Raw genomic sequence first — 20,695 nt, 5'->3', positions numbered from 1 at the left:
CTAGTTGCGCGCTTTGGATAATAATTATTCCCTCGAGCGGCTATAAATTATTCATTAAGAAAAAAAAAAAAAAAAAGAAAAAAGAAAGAAACGCAGTCGTTAGGAAGAAACGTCGATACGTGTGAAAAACGTAGCTTTTTAATGACAAACACGTCGCAGCATACATACGTAGTAACCATCGCGTCGTAGACGTGATTTTTACTACGTTCGGAAAGCTTTTATTATTTTTTCGAGCCACGCTGGAAAAATATCGAACGTGCATCGTTAGCCATGAAACCGAGTTTACGCCGTGGTTACGAGGCTCGAATAGGAAAACCGATCACGTTCACGACTCTTGTTAGTGAAACGTATTGTTACGTGTGTATATGGTTGTCGTAGATTCGTCGAATGATAGACAGTAGCTAGAAAAGCTCGAAAATAACGTGACGCGAGATGTATAGAAAATGTATAATGCGCGAATAAATAATGTTGAAATCGATGTGGCCATACAATGTCAGCTTTCACCCTCTATAACCAAAATTTCGCTTAATTACAAGAGGAACAGATTATTAATAGATGAATTTTTAAATTGTTCTGAAACATTTTTGAAATTCAATCGCGTGCTTTTAAAATCAACATCTATTCTGCATTTCTTCACATTGAGAAGAAAAGAATTCCATAAAACATTATGTGTGACTTTTTTTTATCAAACAATTCTTATCTAACTTTTTTATACAACAATTTTTTTGTGTTTTTAACGTTCTTAGAATAATTCTTTTCAAAATTAATTTTTGTCGTGCATCTTTTACATTAAAGAAAAAATTCTACATGATACTGTGACAATGTAACAAATAATAGAAATTCTTTTATTTATTGTATGTTACGGTAAATATAATTTGTTTTGTGCCTTGATTAAGTGTCTCTGTTAATAAAATCCTAAATTAGAATGTGATTGCTTTTAATCACGTGCACGAACTGATTTAACCTTTACGAAAGTGTCAGACACGAGTATTATTAAACTGTCTAAAATTAATTTAGCTTTACAGAGGAGATACTTCAAAGTGAATAACTGAAAGGGTTGAATGAACCAATAATTCTAAATTATTCCGATTGGATTTTAAGTAAGTCGTTAATTTTTTTGAAAGCGAATCGAGAGGCATATATATATATATATATATAATATCAACTTCTATATTTATCGAGCGACAAAATTTCTAAGCCATGTTTTTTTATTTAATTTATTATAAATTTATTAAATTATGAATTAAATATGTAATTATAAATATATAATAATACAATTTGTAATATATAATTCTATTTATAAATGATTCTTAATTATTAAATATGCTTTGGTATATTACAAATCGTCCAATATTTCTTTAAATATATTCAGTAAGAGTTCAAATTCAATACGCGATGTATCATTCTACAAACAATTGCCAATAAAAATAAATTCAATAGGGAAAAGCTATCTAAGCTATTATCTAAGCTATTTTCTTTATAAAATGCATGTTACACGTGTTCGAAATTTGCAAAAAAAAAAAAGAAAGAGCAATTTTCTTTTTCCAGAATAAATAAATAAATGTAAACCGAAACTGAGATTACAAGATTATGGACAACCCTTGCAAGGTTAATTCCACATTCCCAACAATCTTTCCTTCAGTCTCTTCTCCTACGACTGCTCTTCATTCACATTCCCCTCCACACCATTTTCTTCTCTTTTTTCGTCGCGACTATTCATTTTATACTTTTCATTCTTTCGAACAGAATCACACGTAGGCATGCACAATATACGCAATATACGTGTTCGTGTGTATCGAAGCTTTCAAGCTTTGCCGCTTCACGAAGCTTCGTGTTAAGATTTACAACTCGAGCTTGGAACGACTGTCGAAGCACGAGTCGATAACGTTTTCGCAATTATTTCCGACTGTTCGGTAGTAATCTTTGAGAAGAAAAACGACGTAACTCGCTTTTGAACAGAATTAGATATTATTTTGTTAATCAAAGCAATCACAACTCTCATTTTATCGATCTGTGCGTCTGTTCACAACCTGGACAATAGACTATGAATCCCTATGTATCTTTGAATAGGCAACGCTCTGAATGCGTGATTATGATGTAATATAATAATTAGAAGACAGTGTAACTGTGTTTCGTAAAGGACTTGACGAGAAGCAACGCATTACAAGTATTGTTTTTTGCAACTCTGACAGTATATTTTTTTCATCAAAGATAGTGAAGATATATGTTACCTTGTTATATTACAAAAATTTTATTTTTTTAAATTATTGTCACTAGACGGCAATGATTATTAAATTTGAAAACAAAACGACGTTACTTATGGGCACTCATGTTATATAATATTATAAAATTTTGTAATAATTTTATATTATATTATAAAATTTTGTAATAATTTTATATTATATTATAAAATTTTGTATTAATTTTATATTATATTATAAAATTTTGTAATAATTTTATATTATGTTATAAAATTTTATATTAATTTTATATTAATACAAAAAATTTTGTATTAATTTTATATTAATATAAAAAAATGTATTAATTTTATATCATATTATAAAATTTTGTATCAATTTTATATTATATTATAAAATTTTATATTAATTTTATATTATATTATAAAATTTTGTATTAATTTTATATGATATTATAAAATTTTATATTAATTTTATATTATATTATAAAATAGATATTACATCACAAAATATTGTATATAGAAACTGAATGACAATTCTTTGAAAAAGGCCCAGGTCGCACGTGAACGATGCTGGTATTAAGTCTAGACATTAAAACGCTAGAACTATCGACGACTGAAATATAAATATTTGTAGGAAAGAAACTGAAGTGCAAGAAAAAATTAATAATACAACAAAGAACACAAGCTTCTATATATTCGATATATTCTGTTAAAAGTCACTCGAATAAATATCTAAGAATATACTGTTACAAATATATAAAATTCCAGTAGAAAATTATAAGCTGGTTTGTAAATTGTAAATCATATTTTTGACCACTGTTTAATTATATTTATAAATTATAAATTTTGACCACTTTGGTAGTTCCAGTGTTATCTCTCGAGTTCCAGTGTTATCTCCAAAATCAGTGTTTGTAGTTTTTAACACTTTCTATAGTCTGTGTAATCTAACGAGACAAGATAGCATAAACCTAAAACAAATGCAACGTGATCGATAAGGTTGGTTCATGGGTTAGGAGTTTTGCGAATTTAGGAGCTCTGTCGCAGGGATACACAATGTGTGTTCTAGGAGCCATAAAATAACGATACCAGTTCTTCCTCGAAGATCGATGGCAGCCAATAGTTGCACTCGCTGCAATTGAGCACGCGAACGTTTTGTTTATGTCTATTGCCTCGTCTCGTCGGACAGACTATACGTAGACTCCTAAAGCCCGTCGCATTGCACGCTCCTGGCAATATCGAGGTTTTAACCCTTTGATACGTCACGCTGGCTATTGGAGGTGACAATAGAAATTCGCTATAGAACTCGTGTTATTTAAGAATTCTTTAAAACTCTAATTCTTTAAAAATTGTTTAAAAAATTGTCACACTACAAAAGAGCATAAAAAGCAAGTTGGATAATAATAATGACAATAAATAAGTGAGAGACATTGAATTTATGTAATTTATTACTTAAAATAAGCACAACAACGTTGTTCTAGTTGAATATTAAATTCAAAAGTATTAAATTGGAGTTGAATATTAAATTCAAAAGTATTAAATTGAAGTTGAATATTAAATTTAAAAATATTAAATTAGAGTTGAATATTAAATTCAAAAGTATTAAATTAGAGTTGAATATTAAATTCAAAAGTATTAAGTTAGAGTTGAATATTAAATTCAAAAATATTAAATTAGAGTTGAATATTAAATTCAAAAGTATTAAATTAGAGTTGAATATTAAGTTCAAAAGTATTAAATTAGAGTTGAATATTAAATTCAAAAGTATTAAATTAGAGTTGAATATTAAATTCAAAAATATTAAATTAGAGTTGAATATTAAATTCAAAAGTATTAAATTAGAATTGAATATTAAATTCAAAAATATTAAATTGGAGTTGAATATTAAATTCAAAAATATTAAATTAGAGTTGAATATTAAATTCAAAAATATTAAATTAGAGTTGAATATTAAATTCAAAAATATTAAATTAGAGTTGAATATTAAATTCAAAAATATTAAATTAGAGTTGAATATTAAATTCAAAAATATTAAATTAGAGTTGAATATTAAATTCAAAAATATTAAATTAGAGTTGAATATTAAATTTAAAAGTCAAAAAGTGGACAAACCGACACAATTTATAATTTACAAATGACACAAAACTGTGTACTTCTTAAGATTTAAATAATCCTTCGTAAAATATATGAATAATACAATAATAATAATATAATAATAGTGTTTAATATAATAATAAAATATATAATAATTAAGTTTCTCTTCAACGTCTCTGATGGAAATTTTACGCCTTAATCGTCCAGTTCTAGTGTTAATGCCCTCTGTTTGATAAACGGTGGCCTTAGGTAAAACGAGTGTTCTCTTTTTCTTTCTTCTCTTTTAGTCCCACGTTCGATTTCTGACTCTGTGTCGGCGTGATTCGCGGATCCGGAAGTTGAAGTTTCGACGCCCCTCGAGAACTCAGTCAGACGGTCGCGAAATCTCGTCTCTCTCGCAAAGCGAAGCAAAAGAGAGAACTTCGGGAGCGAGGGAAAGGAGAGCTTGTTGCTTTTTTTTTTTTTTTTTAATCACGTTGCTTACGTAGCAGCACGATGACTGGCGCCAGCCATGAATAGCTTTTTGCACGCACGCGAACTCGTTTTTTTTTTTTTGCAAAGCTGCTCGCGAGGGAAAGCTTCGAGGAGTGCGAGCTGCCTGTTCGGAAAGTGTTGATGACCTTTTTTGCTTCGGCGCCACTGTTTCAGATGTTGAAGCGATCTTAAAATCGCAGCCGATTTAAGGAACGAAACTGAAGTAGATTAATCGAGTGTCTCGAGTTACTGACGTTTTTGGGGCTCGTTGTATATTGTTGAACGAGAAGATCGTTCACTGATTCGTTCAATGGTTAGCTGATTATTACCAGGGCTTTTACGTTTATAACAATTAAATATTACTGTTACATTGCATGTATTAAACAAAAAATTGTTGACAATTTTGAAACTATTAACTCTTCGACCCATGTTTATTAGAATCTTTCTTCGCGTTTCGAGTATTATCTATCGTAGAGGTTATGAACCCTTTTTTTCTATTCATCCTGTACATACTATGATACATGATATAATATATGTTATTGTATTATATACATGTACTATTAATTAATTATTAAAAGAAAGTTTGTTTCTCTTAATAATTAATCTACGATTAAAAATTAAAAGAAAGTTTGTTTTCGTCAAATATTTTTAGTTAAAAATCTAAAATACATACTACAATTTTATTTTAATCATTGATATTCTATAATAGATACTTCTGTGCTGTTTGGATAAAAAGTATGGCTTGTCTTTCACTTTTATTTCACTGCACTATGAAAATTGTGAGAATTTGTATATACATATGCACATACGTATTTTAGACATCAATTATTTTCAGGTGAAATATGCAAGAAAAACATTCGAGGATCTAGAGTGGAAGTAAAAAAAAAAGAATTATATTTTGAAAACTCGCCAGAAAATTGACTTGATGGAAAATTATTTCTAAAGTAGTAAAGAAACGATATATATATGTCTACTTTTACTATACTATATGTATATGTCTATACTACTATACTACATATACTATACTACTATACTGCATATACTATGCTACTATACTACATATACTATATGTCCACTATTACTATACTTTATATATTACTATATATATATATATATACATATCTGTGTGTATGACTATTACACATTCTTTCGACAACAAATATAATTTTTACTAGCTACAAAGAAACCAAAAAAAAAAAAAAAAAAAAAAAAAAAAAAAAAAAAATGACAAAAGTACATTCCTCCGTCACGACAGAATAATTTCAATCGCAACGAAGTCACGATCCACGACCTAGGGCAACAAACGATCACGAAACGAGGACAATTAAAACTGAAATTTCCTTTGTCCGCCTCAGCGAGATAGGAACAGAAATCAGTCGAGGGATGCTTAACTCCAAGTCGCTGTATGCCATCGTGAAATCGATTTAGAAGAAAAAGTGTCGCGCGGTTAATCTCTAAATATACGATTTCCTTAAACACGTAATCTAATTACGCGTTTGTATGCACGTTACGTGAAGAATACACGCTACACCGGATAACAGAAACCTTAGCGAGATAAATGCGACCGTGCTCCTCAGTAAAGCCATCTGCTTCTATCGTCGTCGTTTTTACAACCCATCGAAGACTTTCTTCTTCTTTTTTTTTTTTTTTAATCAATTTGCAAGATTCTCTAAAGTCGATTTCTTTATTTACGAATATTACGAGTATTACGAATTTCTTTACTTACGAACTTGGAGGCACGAATTTGTTTCGTTCGTGGATAATTCGTTGTTCTCTTCTACTTTTTAATTTTTTTTTTTTGCGAATAAAACGACAATAAAAGTACAAGAGATTAACGCTCGAGCATCACACAAAAGAAGGTTAAATCTTTATGGTTTTCTGATTATTGAATCTTGATGGCAAGTCGCGTGCAATTTCTTCGATTTGATTAGCTCGTTGCGTAACTTTCGAAAGATTCGTTTCAACCTTTAGAAAATGAAATTTTGAATGTTCTTCGGGAATCTAATTTTATCGGATTTGTATTATAGTTCAGGCTAGTTCTGAGAGAATTTCATTCTCTTAGCCTCGTTTTTATGTATCTGTACGAGGAATCTAATAGACTAAATTGAATTATCGAGCAAGAGATAGATTAAGTTCAGTCCGAAGGAGAATAGAATTGAATCAATCGTCGACTTTCCACTTCATACATACCTGAATAATTTGAATCTCAATTTCAAAATTGGTCTTGGAAATCTTTTAAATTACACTCGTTTCTAATCATCGATTTTTTTCTTTATTATCAATTGAATCGTTCAAAGAGAAATATTTTCGTTCGTACAAGTGTGTAACAAATCGATTGATCGTCAAATTGATTATTTACTTAACAAACACGATTGAGGATCGTCGAAACATCTATAATAAGGAGTAACGTGAGAACAAAACGCAAAAATTCGAGGTCGATCGTACTTCTGACGAGACTTGAAGATAAGAGGATGCGATCGGATTAGCGAACCGACATTCTGAGTGCTATCACATATTTGTCGAAACGATTATCTACTCTGTCGTTTCGTTCACTTTTCGTTCTGTTGATTCAATTTTCCTCGCAGCTAATGAAATTCTATAAATGACAAATCATCTAATGGTAACGAACCATTTACTAGATCAATAGATTTCGCGTTTGAAATTGAGAAATTGTAAAAACGAGGAACTATAGGTAACTTGTGTCAAACTGTGTTAAATTTTCATCTCTGTCAATCGTTGGGTATCAACTTGCACGATTGAACTAATGAAATTATTAATTTAATAATTTTACAAGTCACGAGTTAATAAGTGATATATATTCTATTGAAAACGTAGTGAAACATACATTTAAAATTACATAAATATTTAGATGAAGGTCTAATAAATACACGTGTTTAAATAAAAATTCCCTGCACTCAGAAAGGAACGTGATAAATTCATTTTTGCTACTTTTCTGACGATTTACGTCATTTAACAATAAAAATAAGTAATTAAATGAAAGAATAATCTACCAGATCCATTATAAATTTCCCAGATGCAGAAAGGAAAAGATAAATTCATTTTTGCTACTTCTCGATTTACGTTAGTTAATAATAAAAATAAGTAACATAACCTATCTTCACAAATACATTATAGCTAAATACAAATTTCTCGCATACAGAAAAAAATGTGATAAATTCATTTTTGCTATAATGCTACAATGCTGTAATATAACTCATTTACAATTCATTTTTTTCGATTTACGACATTTAACAATAAAAATAACATAACCTATCACATCCTCACAAATATATTATAGCTAAATACAAATTTCTCATATACAGAAAAAAATGTGATAAATTCTTTTTTGCTACAATGTTACAATGCTATGATATAACTCATTTAAAATTCATTTTTTTCGATTTAACAATAAAAATAAGTAACTGAATGAAATAACATAACCTATCACATCCTCATAAATATATTGTATCTAAATACAAATTTCTCGCATAGAGAAAAAAAATGTGATAAATTCATTTTCGCTACAATGCTACAATGCTGTAATATAACTCATTTACAATTCATTTTTTTCGATTTACAACATTTAACAATAAAAATAACATAACCTATCACATCCTCACAAATATATTATAGCTAAATACAAATTTCTCACATACAGAAAAAAATGTGATAAATTTATTTTTGTTACAATGTTACAATGCTATGAAAAATTCATTTTTTTCGATTTAACAATAAAAATAAGTAACTGAATGAAATAACATAACCTATCACATCCTCACAAATATGTCTATGTATCTAAATACATATTTCTCGCATACAGAGAAAAATGTGATAAATTCATTTTTGCTACAACAGATAATATAACTCATTTATAATTCATTTTCTTCGACTTACTTAACAATAGAAACAATTAAAAATAAATTATTATACACTCGTACTGGAAATATAAATTTCTCGGAATGAAGAAAAGAAATTCTTCTTCAGAAGGAACGCGACAAATTCATTTTTGCTGCTTCTCGGTTCACGTCACTTGCCAATAGAAACAAATAATTGACCAAAAGGATAACCTATCAGACTCGCAAATATATAAACTCTCTCGGGACACGAGAAAGATATGAGAAATTCATTTTTCCTGCCGACGGTTACTAGTGACGACCTAAAAAATAAGCAACTATAAATACCTAATCATAACAACTTAACCTAAAAAACACTGACCTGACACAACATATAATAACCTAAAAACGAAAAAAAAAAAAAAAACACCAACTAGAACGAGAAGATGTCGAAAAATGTCAGATCGATGACGAGAGAAACCGAGAGAAACGAATTTCTCTCTCTCTCTCTCTCTCTCTCTCTCTCTCTCTCTCTCTCTCTATCACGGGCACGTAGAAGAGAACTGGGAGCATCTCCAGCTTATTATCTTCCTTCAAAATTCCACCTTGTCCCGTAGAATGGCCGTCTGCCACTGTCAAAAGGGGAATCTTAATTATTTACGAAGCGGAAATGACTACGATCTCTAAGCAGCCTGGTTTAAATAACCAGAAAGCATTTTCAACCGATCTACGCGCGCCCGTTTACATTTTCTACTTAACGGGCGGAGGGCGAGGACGAGGACGAGGCGGTGGTAGCCTAGCAGTCGTCGAGAGGGTTTAACGAGCGTCTCAGCAGCTTTGAATCCTCTGCGCCGAGGTATCGAGCGGTTCTCTAGCCAAAGAAGCTCGAGTTCTCGCTCGAGTTGCTCGCCGACGCACCGGGGCGACGACGCCGCTCAAACGAAATGACGCCTTTGAACCACTTTCTAACGGCTAATTAACGGAGCTGGCCCCTCTCCGTTTAAGCAGTATCTGCCTTTTCTTTTTCTCTTTCTTTCTCGCTGGACGACGCCGGCCAAAACGCTTTATTATTATAGTTAGCCGGCGTGCAACGGCAGTTACCGCGGGACGCATCTCTTTGGACAGCTTTAATATTAACTAATAGTACTCTCGTATTTTTTGCTTTCTCGTGTTTTAATTTTTAGATGAAAATAAGAGGGAACCAGCCCGTGGATCGAAAAATCATAATAGAAACAACATTCGTACACGAAGTGTTACGAACAGTTGGCCTAACTTAAATTTTACGCGCCTATAGGAAATTCGATAGTGCAAAGTGAGTTGTAAAACAGCCGAAGTTACAATGCTTTTTATAACATTTGCGTTTTATTATTATTTATGAATTGAAGTATGAATTTACGTAAATAATCGGTTGTTATTATTTTCCACCCTTAGATTTCTATTTATGGGGAACTCTGAAGGCAAAAGTTCACGATATAATATCTGCACAATATGAATGGATCATTAGACAACAAACTGTGAAGAAATTCGATAAAGTGAAATTCGACTCGTGATAAGTGCAATAAATTTTACCAGTGTGTAGAAATAAGGAGTAAAAATAGAATATCATGTAACAGAAAGTGCATAAGTTAAGTACGTATGTTAATATCTTCTCTCTTGTTTTAACGTAGGATAAGGTGTAGATGTAATTCTCAAAAGTTTCTTCCCGCCTATTTTTTTTTAAATAAAACGTCGAAATATAAGAAAAAGATCAGTTTTATTAATTTTAAATTAAATTTAAATTCAAACACAATTTTTTCACTATGTTTCAAAACTTATTCCCTTCAAACGTCGACCGCCAGAGCATTCGCAAGTTTGTGCTCTCTTCTTAATAGAAAATGATTTTTGATCCATCCTGTCCATTATTGGCTTGCATCTTCCTAGATTTTTAAATCATGCGACAAACTTTGGAAGTGTGCAAGAGGAAAATTTATCCATGATAAATTCAATAAATTTAAACGTTCGAACTTTGCCAATCTGTTCTGTAGGTAAAAGTAAGACCGAAACGTAGCAGAAAGTTTAGAAATACTTGGTAGAATTAAAGTTATAACAAGATGCGATGTAAAGGATTTTTATCTTAACAGTTTGCGCCTTTAGATTTCTACCTGTGGAAAATTCTGAGAGCAAAAGATTGTCCACTATTTGCAAGACGAATCGATTGCTAGAAAGCGAGGCGTGAACGAAAATTCGACAAAGCCGACGCGATATTCGGCCGACAATAAATTTAATAACTCTTCCGATATCAATTTCCAAACTGATAAAGGGGAATGATACTTCAAAGTACTATGGTTTTACGTTTCACGTGATTGGAATTCAGGTTCAGATAAATGAATCCTACTTCGTTGGCTTCGTTTAATCGGATATTGACTGAAATTTGGAAATTTTTCGAAACCAATGAAGCTCACGCCGATCGAATTCCCTCCGCGCGAGCGTGTGAAACCAGAGATAATTTTTTAATTCGAGAATTTCGTCGAAATAATGGCAAGAAATGGTTCCCTGTGAAATGTGAGAAAAATGAATGAAAGTTTTCGCGAATAAATGAAGGAAAGAAAAGAGATCGTACGAAGGAAAATGAACGTACGTGTTATATACCTCTTTGCACCGGATGTTGAAGTGAGGAGAACATCGTCGTTCGCTCTTCCGCGTATGTACACAGCGAATTTGAAGCAAGCGGTTGAACACAGCCAAAAATAAAGTTTCACGAAACAAACGGAATAACAAGATTAGTTAACCACATTTAAATAACCGAGATTCGTAGCCTTTGCTTGAACTTAGCACTTAAGACCAAAGAAACTTGGAACCGAGTTGCACCGTTGCCTAACGTTAAACTAATCCTAAACAAACTTGAAACTAACTATAATCCCAGGCAGTATGGCACGTTTCGAACACGTCTTTCTATCTTGCGGGCTAAAACCCACTCGACAATTAAATTTACAATATCCTCGTTAATTGCAAGTCGAGGTAGGAACGTAACGATCGTTCGCGAGAGAATTTTTGGCATCGTCCCTCGATTTTTTTCGAGTTGAATTTGTGTGAAATTGACACGCCGACTGCAAAATCGTTATTGACAAATAGTTACATTTGTCTTTGTAAATTTTTTTGTTTAAATCAATAAACAGACTGAGACTAAATTTCTATTAAATTGTGTACAAAACTCGTATAAAAAATTTCCAACTTGTGTATAAAATTTTACAATCACGCATGGATATTTATAATTCGAACTGAATTTTATAATTCGAACACACTTTACTCTCACATGGACGTTTGATATTATTTAATTTAACAGATATTTAATATTTAATTTAATTTTTAATACTTATAATATTTAGTATTTAGTATTTAATATTTAATATTTAATATTTTATTTAATTTCGTAATATTTAATATTTTAATATTCATAATATTTAATATTTTATACAATTTCGCAATATTTATAATATTTAATATTTTATTACATTTCGTTTTATCTAACGTTACGATTGGTTCTGGATTTTCACCTGTTACAATTATTAAAGAAAAAAAGTAAATAAATAAAAACGGAAAAGAAAAATATGCCATAAGCATCTTGGAAAAGCTGACACATTGAATGCGTGATTATACGTATAATAATTATAAGACAAGGGACTTGAAAATGAATATTATTTGCTACTCTAAAACAGCATATTTCGCTATTAAAAATGAGACGGTAATAATATTGAAAAGAAATGTGTAATATGTTACATATTTCGTAATATGTCATAGAAAAATAGACGTCGTAGAGTTTCGACCTCCGTACCTGTATCTACGTGTTGCAAAATTTGACAAGAAAAATGTGAGAAATTGGGAACGAACGAAACTTAAATTTAGTTCGATGATAAATAAGACTGTATCTGGCTACTTTCTATTGGAGCGCGAATATCGCTTATAAGAAAACAAATCGGATTCTCTCGCGAACGAGCGTCGAAACAATCGGCAATATTTTTAGTTCGCGAAAACTTTCGAGCAAGTTTCGTTGACACAATCTCGTGTACACGTTTACAAATCGTTTCGCTGAATAGGATTTAAAGTAACTTTCTTTTTCGCCTCTAAAGCAGGATATTTAAATACGTAAGCTCATTGCTCAAAACTCTTCGCAAACAAGATAAATTAACATCAATTTTTCACTTGAAATTGATCTTGCAATGCGTCGTATAACGTGCATTTAAAATTGAACTTTTGACAACAGACCACCAATATTTAAGCAATTTTATACTTTCTGCAAATGTAATTTAAGAAATGAAAATGGAGATGTTATTCTAGTCTCGTTATGCAGAATGTTTAATGTTGAAATTTTGCCAGTGTGTAAAATAATTACTATTTAAAATTATAAATTTGCTTCAAGTCCTAATAAAAACACGATCAATACGATGACTTTAGCTGAGAGGAATCAATCTCTTGCTCTCCTACGTTATCTTCGGATTTCTACCTATGAAAAAATACTCATTCAACTTTTAAAAATAAAAGTTTACAATACAGAAGTATTATAAGTAATATTTACACGAAATAAGTAAGAAAGATTTGTGATAAAAATTGACGTGAAATTCGGTGCACAGTAAAATTAATAATATCTTGATACCAATTTTGCATATTTGATAGACGACATTTTGAAGTGCATAGTTTACTGTTTATTGTATAGTTCAACGTTTCATATTTTCGTTATTGTCTCTTGACGAAGAATTTACGGGCTTTTTGCTGCATGACATTTTAGTCGTTTTATTTGAAACGATTTCTTATAAATTATCAATTAATTTTATTATTATAATTTTAAATTATTATATATAATATAATATAATTATAAAATTATAAAATTATTATGTATAATATAATATAATTATAAAATTATAAAATTATTATATATAATATAATATAATTATATTACATATAATTTAAATTTTATTTAATTTTTATTATTATATACAATAATTGTATTATTATCATTATAGCTGGTTACGATAATCAATAACACGTAAGTTTCATTTTACAACTGTTCAACAACTTCGTCTTTCTCACCGTCAAATCATATTTTAATACCATTGAATCGATGGTATTTCTCGATTTTGCAAACTTCGAACTACAAACTACAAACGTCTTTATCATTCGCGAGAACCATAAGCCAAAATCGAACCATTAACCCTTTCGACGAGGCAACGCTATTTTCGAGAAATCGCAAATACTAACGCGCTGCCCGTACCAATTATCGCGCTCGTGATGCACGAAGTTAGCTTCCTCGACCGGGGCTCTACAATCGCGACAGTCCGACCGAGCAATTTCGCCGAAATAATTATCTCAAACTATCTGGAACGTTCCTCGGGCAAGAAAGGTTTCCTAACGTCCAATCTCCACTATCGATCCCCGCAGCTCAGGCTTCGTTGTTGAAGCGATCATATTCCTACAGAAATGGTCTATTCTCAGATTCCTCTCCGTAATTGTCGTCCGTGTAGAATACCGATTCAATAAGTATTACGCAAGCTTTCAGCTTTTGTTAATTCGACGAGCGTTTCAACGAGAAATAGAAAGAATACGGAGTGAGCGGATCGATAGTGTGAAATGGGCTTAAAGGTTATTCTCCACAAGCGCTGACATTTCCCTTGCGCCAGCTTGACATGTTTTTTTTTTTTTTTTTAATAAAATGTGTGAAATGACGTTATAAAATTGAATATTTATGTGATATTATGTACAATATATTTATTATTGTACAGCATGTATATTATGTTTATATAATACAGTAGCATTATATCACATTTATTCTATATATATATTTATTATTACAATATTATTGAGATTATTATTAAATTATATATTTAATAATTATATAAATATAATTATATCATTATTAAATTATACACAATTATATTATTATTAAATTATACATAATTATTAATTGAATAAAAATTTAGTTACTATCAACTATTAATAAAAGAATTTGCAAATTTAATTATTCATCTTTTAATTATATTAGTTTCTTTTTTGGTCGTTTCATTATATTAGTTCTATCGTTGTTATGTCAATTTTTATTTTACGCCAAAGAATTTAATTGGAAATTTAGTTGGAAAAATGAGGATATATTGATCCAGAAACACATTGTCACTATTACTATCAACATTACTATTGGAAATGTATGAGACAGTGTACAGCAGAGTTCCATTTATTCGAACCAAATTTTAGTTAATGGCCAATTAATCGCTTCAAAACATAACCCCAAATTAATTTGTTCCTAATTTTGAAATATTCTAACTTGAATTTATACGAATTTATCTAATTTCCTTTTTTTATTTCCAATTATAGTTGTAAGACGACCTTTTCTAAATCAAGAACTGCTTCTCTGTAGGAGGATCTTCTTTCTCTAATTGGAAGATCCACAGGAGAAAAAAAGGGAACGTTAAGTTTTAGTATTTCTCTGAAAACGAGTTTATCTTTCAACATGTAACGTCACAACTTTGTACCTTCTCGTACATCAAAGTAGATCCAGAAAATTTTAATTTGCAACACGACATAGGAGCATGCGAAAAAAACCCAAAATTTGTCAGAATTGACATTCCCAAATTGGACTCTTCAACATATTAAAATTTTACAATAGTAATAATTGTCTTTAGTAGAAGTCTAGTAATAATCGTCTTTTGAAAAGTAGAAGAATAATCAGAATTTCCTCTATCATTTCCAGTGTAAATCGATCTTTAATTTTCACTAGCTGAATTTACCTACAATGTCGTATACATATTTAATTTAAATAAATTTATTACCTACACTGTACATAAATAGACACTTGGTACGAATCGGTCTTTAACTTGAATTTTCGCTAGTTGAATTTACCTACAATGTCGTATACATATTTAATTTAAATAAATTTATCACCTACACTGTACATAAATGGACACTTAGTACTTACAATTAGTACGAATTGGTCTTTAACTCTGACAGAATTTTCGCTAGTTGAATTTACCTACGATGTTGTATACATATTTAATTTAAATAAATTTATTAGCTGTACTGTACATAAATGGACTTGGTACTTACAATTAGTACGAATTGGTCTTTAATTCTGATAGAATTTCCGCTAGTTGAATTTATCTACGATGTCGTATACATATTTAATTTAAATAAATTTATTACCTACACTGTACATAAATGGATACTTAGTACGAATCAGTCTTTAACTCTGACAGAAGTTTCGCTAGTTAAATTTACCTAGAATGTCGTATGCGTATTTAATTTAAATAAATTTATTACCTACACTGTACATACATAAATCGACACTTATAATTAATACGAATCGGTCTTTAACTCTAGAAAAATTTACTTACACTGTGCATAAATGAACACCTAGTATAATTCCACCGAAAGGTTGATATTTCTTTTTCGTTCTCACAGCCGTGATCGATCAACATCTCTCCATTATTAATTGCCTGCATCTTACTGTTCCCGATACAAGGGCGAAAAATGTTGAACGACACACGTGTTATCGGCGAGTTGAACGACACACGTGGATCGAAGCGGTGAAACGAGCTTTCGATTAAATTCACGATATGCCGAGCGTAAAGGAGCAAACAGAAGCGAATTTATTACGTCTGTCCGAGGCGTTTGCTGTCCAGCGGAGTTGCTGTCAGCCGACAAACATGTCCCAACGCAACGGAGAAAATGACAGAGCATCTCGTATACACATGCAGCGCGTTTCGATTCGCGTAACCGCGTAAATCTTACACCTGCGTGAAATCTGATTTCAAAGGTACAGAGCCGAGGGAGATTTCACGTAACCGAAACTTCTGTTTCTGTTTTATTTATATGGAAACGGGACAACGCACACACGTTTCACCACGCGTTGAAAAATCGATCACCTAGCAAGCTCTGCTCGCCTAGGCGTTGCCGAAACGCCTGGAAATAGGCCAGCTGAGAATCAATTTTAATGATCAAGTTGGGCGGAGTTCTACGCGTTTTTTGAATTTCGAACATAGCTGAAGAAACGGAAACAGTATTATGAAATTTAGTTATAATCAGATGGTGGATTTTTGTTCGTTTTTTAATTTTAGACGAACGTGGTCGAAGAAATGGAACTAATATTGAAATTTGTTTCATTTATCGTGTCAAATATTGATTAGACTGTGGATTTTTATTCGTTTTCAAATTTTGACGACCATAGTTACGGAAATGGAAACAGTATTAAAATCTGTTATAATTAGATGGTGGATTTTTGTTCGTTTTTTAATTTTAGACGAACGTCGTCGAAAAAATGGAACTAATATTGAAATTTGTTCCATTTATAGTGTCAAATATTGATTAGACTGTGGATTTTTATTCGTTTTTAAATTTTGACGACCATAGTTACGGAAATGGAAACAGTATTAAAATCTGTTATAATTAGATGGTGGATTTTTGTTCGTTTTTTAATTTTAGACGAACGTGGTCGAAAAAATGGAACTAATATTGAAATTTGTTTCATTTATCGTGTCAAATATTGATTAGACTGTGGATTTTTGTTCGTTTTTAAATTTTGACGAACATAGTTACAGAAATGGAAACAGTATTAAAATCTGTTATAATTAGATGGTGGATTTTTGTTCGTTTTTTAAGTTTAGACGAACATGGTCGAAGAAATGGAACTAATATTGGAATTTGTTTCATTTATCATATTTTTGAATTGATATCAGACGACGAAATTTCTCAAATTTTCTTTTTTAATATTTCACTGTCAATGTTCAATAAAGTGGCGAAAAATATCGTGCAGCAAGTTTCAAGGAGTTGTTGTAAAGAGAAAAATTTCTACAACATTTCCAAGACCATGGTCTTTTGAATTTATCTACAAAAGAATTTTCCAATGTTTTCGGAGACGTTTGAATTTTTGAGTTTAATCTTTGAAAAAGAAAAAAACGAACTCACGATTATCAATAAAATACGATTGTTATATGAAAAATATCGAATTGTTATTGATTTAATTATATTGCCGTACGAATGTAATTTCAATGTTTATTCCATCTTATTACCATAAAAGAGTAATGAATATTATTTCCAATTGTTAATTGGTCCTTAATTTTCAAACAACGATCAAATTTAAATATCGTCGAAGATAGTGCACGTCTGTTTTATTGTTGGATTATCTCCACACGATACTAAGACCTTTTGCTTTTAATGAATGAACGTAATGGATTCGATCGAAAACAATTGAGCTATAAATTAAACGTTTCGCCAGATGAAAGAGGTCCGATGGTGTTCATTCGGGCGAGTAAGTGGAGGAATTTTTTGGACGAAATCCAGCATCGGGCCGCTTCTTTATGGCGGATTCCTCTTAGAGCTTTATGTCGATTTCTCTTTATTTTCCAATGTACCTTAACGATTTTTCTTCTTCCCTTGCATTTCCGGCCCTCCCTAACCCTCCTAATTGTATTTTATTCGAATAAAGGACGGGCCAATTACCAATTGGGTCGCCGTACTTTTTTTTCGTATAAATTATTCAGGCCGACCGAATTGATATTTACAGCAGGTTCGCCAAGGGAAAATCTTCGTTTCGTTCCGCCAAGGACCAACTGATATTTTATCGGAGGTATAAACACCTCAATTCCGTTAAATTTCGTAGAATTGTGGAATTTAGATGGAAAAACAATTTAATCGAAATGTATCGCGCGAGTCTTTGGTATGTCCTTTCGCAGAAAAACTAAAAGAAGGAGAATTTAAAATAAATTGAAAAAAATTGCAAATAAAATACTCTTAACTTTGTAGAAAAACTAAAGGAAGGAAAATTTAAAATAAATTGAAAAAAATTGCAAATAAAATACTCTTAACTTTGTAGAAAAACTAAAGGAAAGAAAATTTAAAATAAATTGAAAAAAGTTGCAAATAAAATACTCTTAACTTTGTAGAAAAACTAAAGGAAGGAGAATTTAAAATAAATTGAAAAAAGTTGCAAATAAAATACTCTTAACTTTGTAGAAAAACTAAAGGAAGGAAAATTTAAAATAAATTGAAAAAGGTTGCAAATAAAATACTCTTAACTTTGTAGAAAAACTAAAGGAAGGAGAATTTAAAATAAATTGGAAAAATTGCAAATAAAATACTCTTAACTTTGTAGAAAAACTAAAGGAAAGAAAATTTAAAATAAATTTAAAAAAATTGCAAATAAAATACTCTTAACAGGACCTTGGTTCTTAATAGATTAATCAGAATCTTACTAACATTTCGCAGCAGAAAAAAAAAAAGAAAAAAACGTCAAAGACTTTAACGATGTAAATCGATGGAGAAAAACATTGCAAACGAAACGTTGTCTTAACAGAACTTTGGTACCTGACACCTTGATCAGACTTGACGACCCTTCATGCGCAAAACTGTCAAAGGCAGAGAATCTAACGATACAAATTAATTGGGAAACGTTGCAAATAAAATAGTTGCCTTGACAGAATCTTGATCCTCGGTTAATTAGACTGATCAGACAGAATTATTAGTCGGAGCTAATAACTTTCAAAATGTGACAAAAATATATTTCGATTATAGATTTAACTTCTAATTAAGAATAATCCTCCCAATTATCTTACAGAAATTTACAGACAGCTGTGTGGAAAATTCTGTGATTGAACAAATCAACACGAAGCGCAGGAGCGATTTAGGGACACGTGTTAAATAGTTCGTTAGCTCGCTGAGAGCATTAAAACTTCATTTTGCGATTATTACCCCGACACTAGATATAGACAGATACCTTCGCAGGTACAGTCCATAAAGTTACATACTCACAGAGAGAGAGAGAGAGAGTAGTGTATTTACTTCATGCTTCGTAGACCGTACGAAATAAACGTAGTTGCAGTGTGTACTTGTTTAGAAGCTGCAGCCTGGTTTAATATACACGCATACATACGTACATGTGTATGCATGATACGTTTAGAGGCTGAATCTTGCTTTGATATACATATGTACATACATGATGCACGTACAATGCATCTTTGACACACGATACACGGCCATTTCTCGATGTTTCGACACTGAAACGTGAACTGATGATATTTTCTGTTAATATTAAACTGATAATACTGCTAATCTTCGATGATAGATTTTAACAGGCATAATTATAAAAAGGCAGGACCTTTAGAAATTTATTAATTTTAACTTACTAATTTTTTAATTTAACCTTTTTAAATTTGAAATTAATTAATTTTAAATAAATAACTTTCGAATCTTGCGTAAAATTTTCGTTGAAGATATTCAGTAAAACTGAGAGTTAGAATGAGCATCGTTTAATTATTAAAATCGTAAATGTTTTTCGATTAGTTTCCTTAAGAAGAAAGGAAGAAATAGAATTCAAAAATAATTAGCATTGTATTATATTATGTTTCATTATATTATATTATAGTATTATTAGTAATATACTATATTGGTAGTATGTATATATAGTATATAGTATATATATTGTATATATTACAGTATTATTAGTAATATATTATACTGGTAGTATATAGTATATATATTGTATATATTATAGTATTATTAGTAATATATTATATTATATTATATTATATATACATTAATTTTTACAACTTTTGCAATTTGTCAATAATTGTATTCAGTACCTATGTAAATTCAATAATTCATACTTTTTTTAATTTTGTTCCAGAAACTGGGGTACTGAAATACATGCGGCTCATAAACGTAAGTTCCACTTTCTATCATCTACTATATGTCACTTTAAGAAAACTTTCGATCGAAGTAATTATAATTATGTCGTTAGCTTTCTCAATTTCTAAAACAAACCTAATACATGCAAGACCAAGAATTTAGCACATCAGTAACCACTATCCTTGGCAAAAAGTTTTCAAAATCAAACAGACATACCATTTAACCCATTTAAACACATCAACTTATGTTAATATTAAATATGAAACAATTTACTTTAATTAATTGAAACAATATAAAATTGTTTTTCATTTGTTTGAAATATATAGAAGAGTAGAATCAACGAAGTAGAATTAATCGAGTTTTCTTACACAGAAGATCTCAATATTTCCATATACTTTCGAATACACTTGATCGAGTACATGCTTCTGTTAGTTACAAAAGAATAATAAATGGA

The 20,695-nt window shown here is 30.6% G+C and overlaps 1 long non-coding RNA gene across 2 annotated transcripts in view; it reads left to right on the top strand.

Annotated features, from left to right (window-relative positions):
- LOC122537772 overlaps positions 1-20,298 on the top strand; it is a 136,681-nt gene extending 116,383 nt beyond the window's left edge. For both annotated transcript variants that reach the window (XR_006308686.1, XR_006308685.1), the window contains exon 4: positions 20,240-20,298. This is a non-coding gene — a long non-coding RNA (uncharacterized LOC122537772). The remainder of the gene's footprint in view (positions 1-20,239) is intronic.
- The last annotated feature ends 397 nt before the right edge of the window (positions 20,299-20,695 follow it).

Source organism: Frieseomelitta varia, unplaced genomic scaffold, assembly GCF_011392965.1.
Source record: "Frieseomelitta varia isolate USP_RPSP 00005682 unplaced genomic scaffold, Fvar_1.2 scaffold_163, whole genome shotgun sequence".
Lineage (NCBI taxonomy): Eukaryota > Metazoa > Arthropoda > Insecta > Hymenoptera > Apidae > Frieseomelitta > Frieseomelitta varia.
This window is presented reverse-complemented; position numbering and strand designations above follow the sequence as displayed.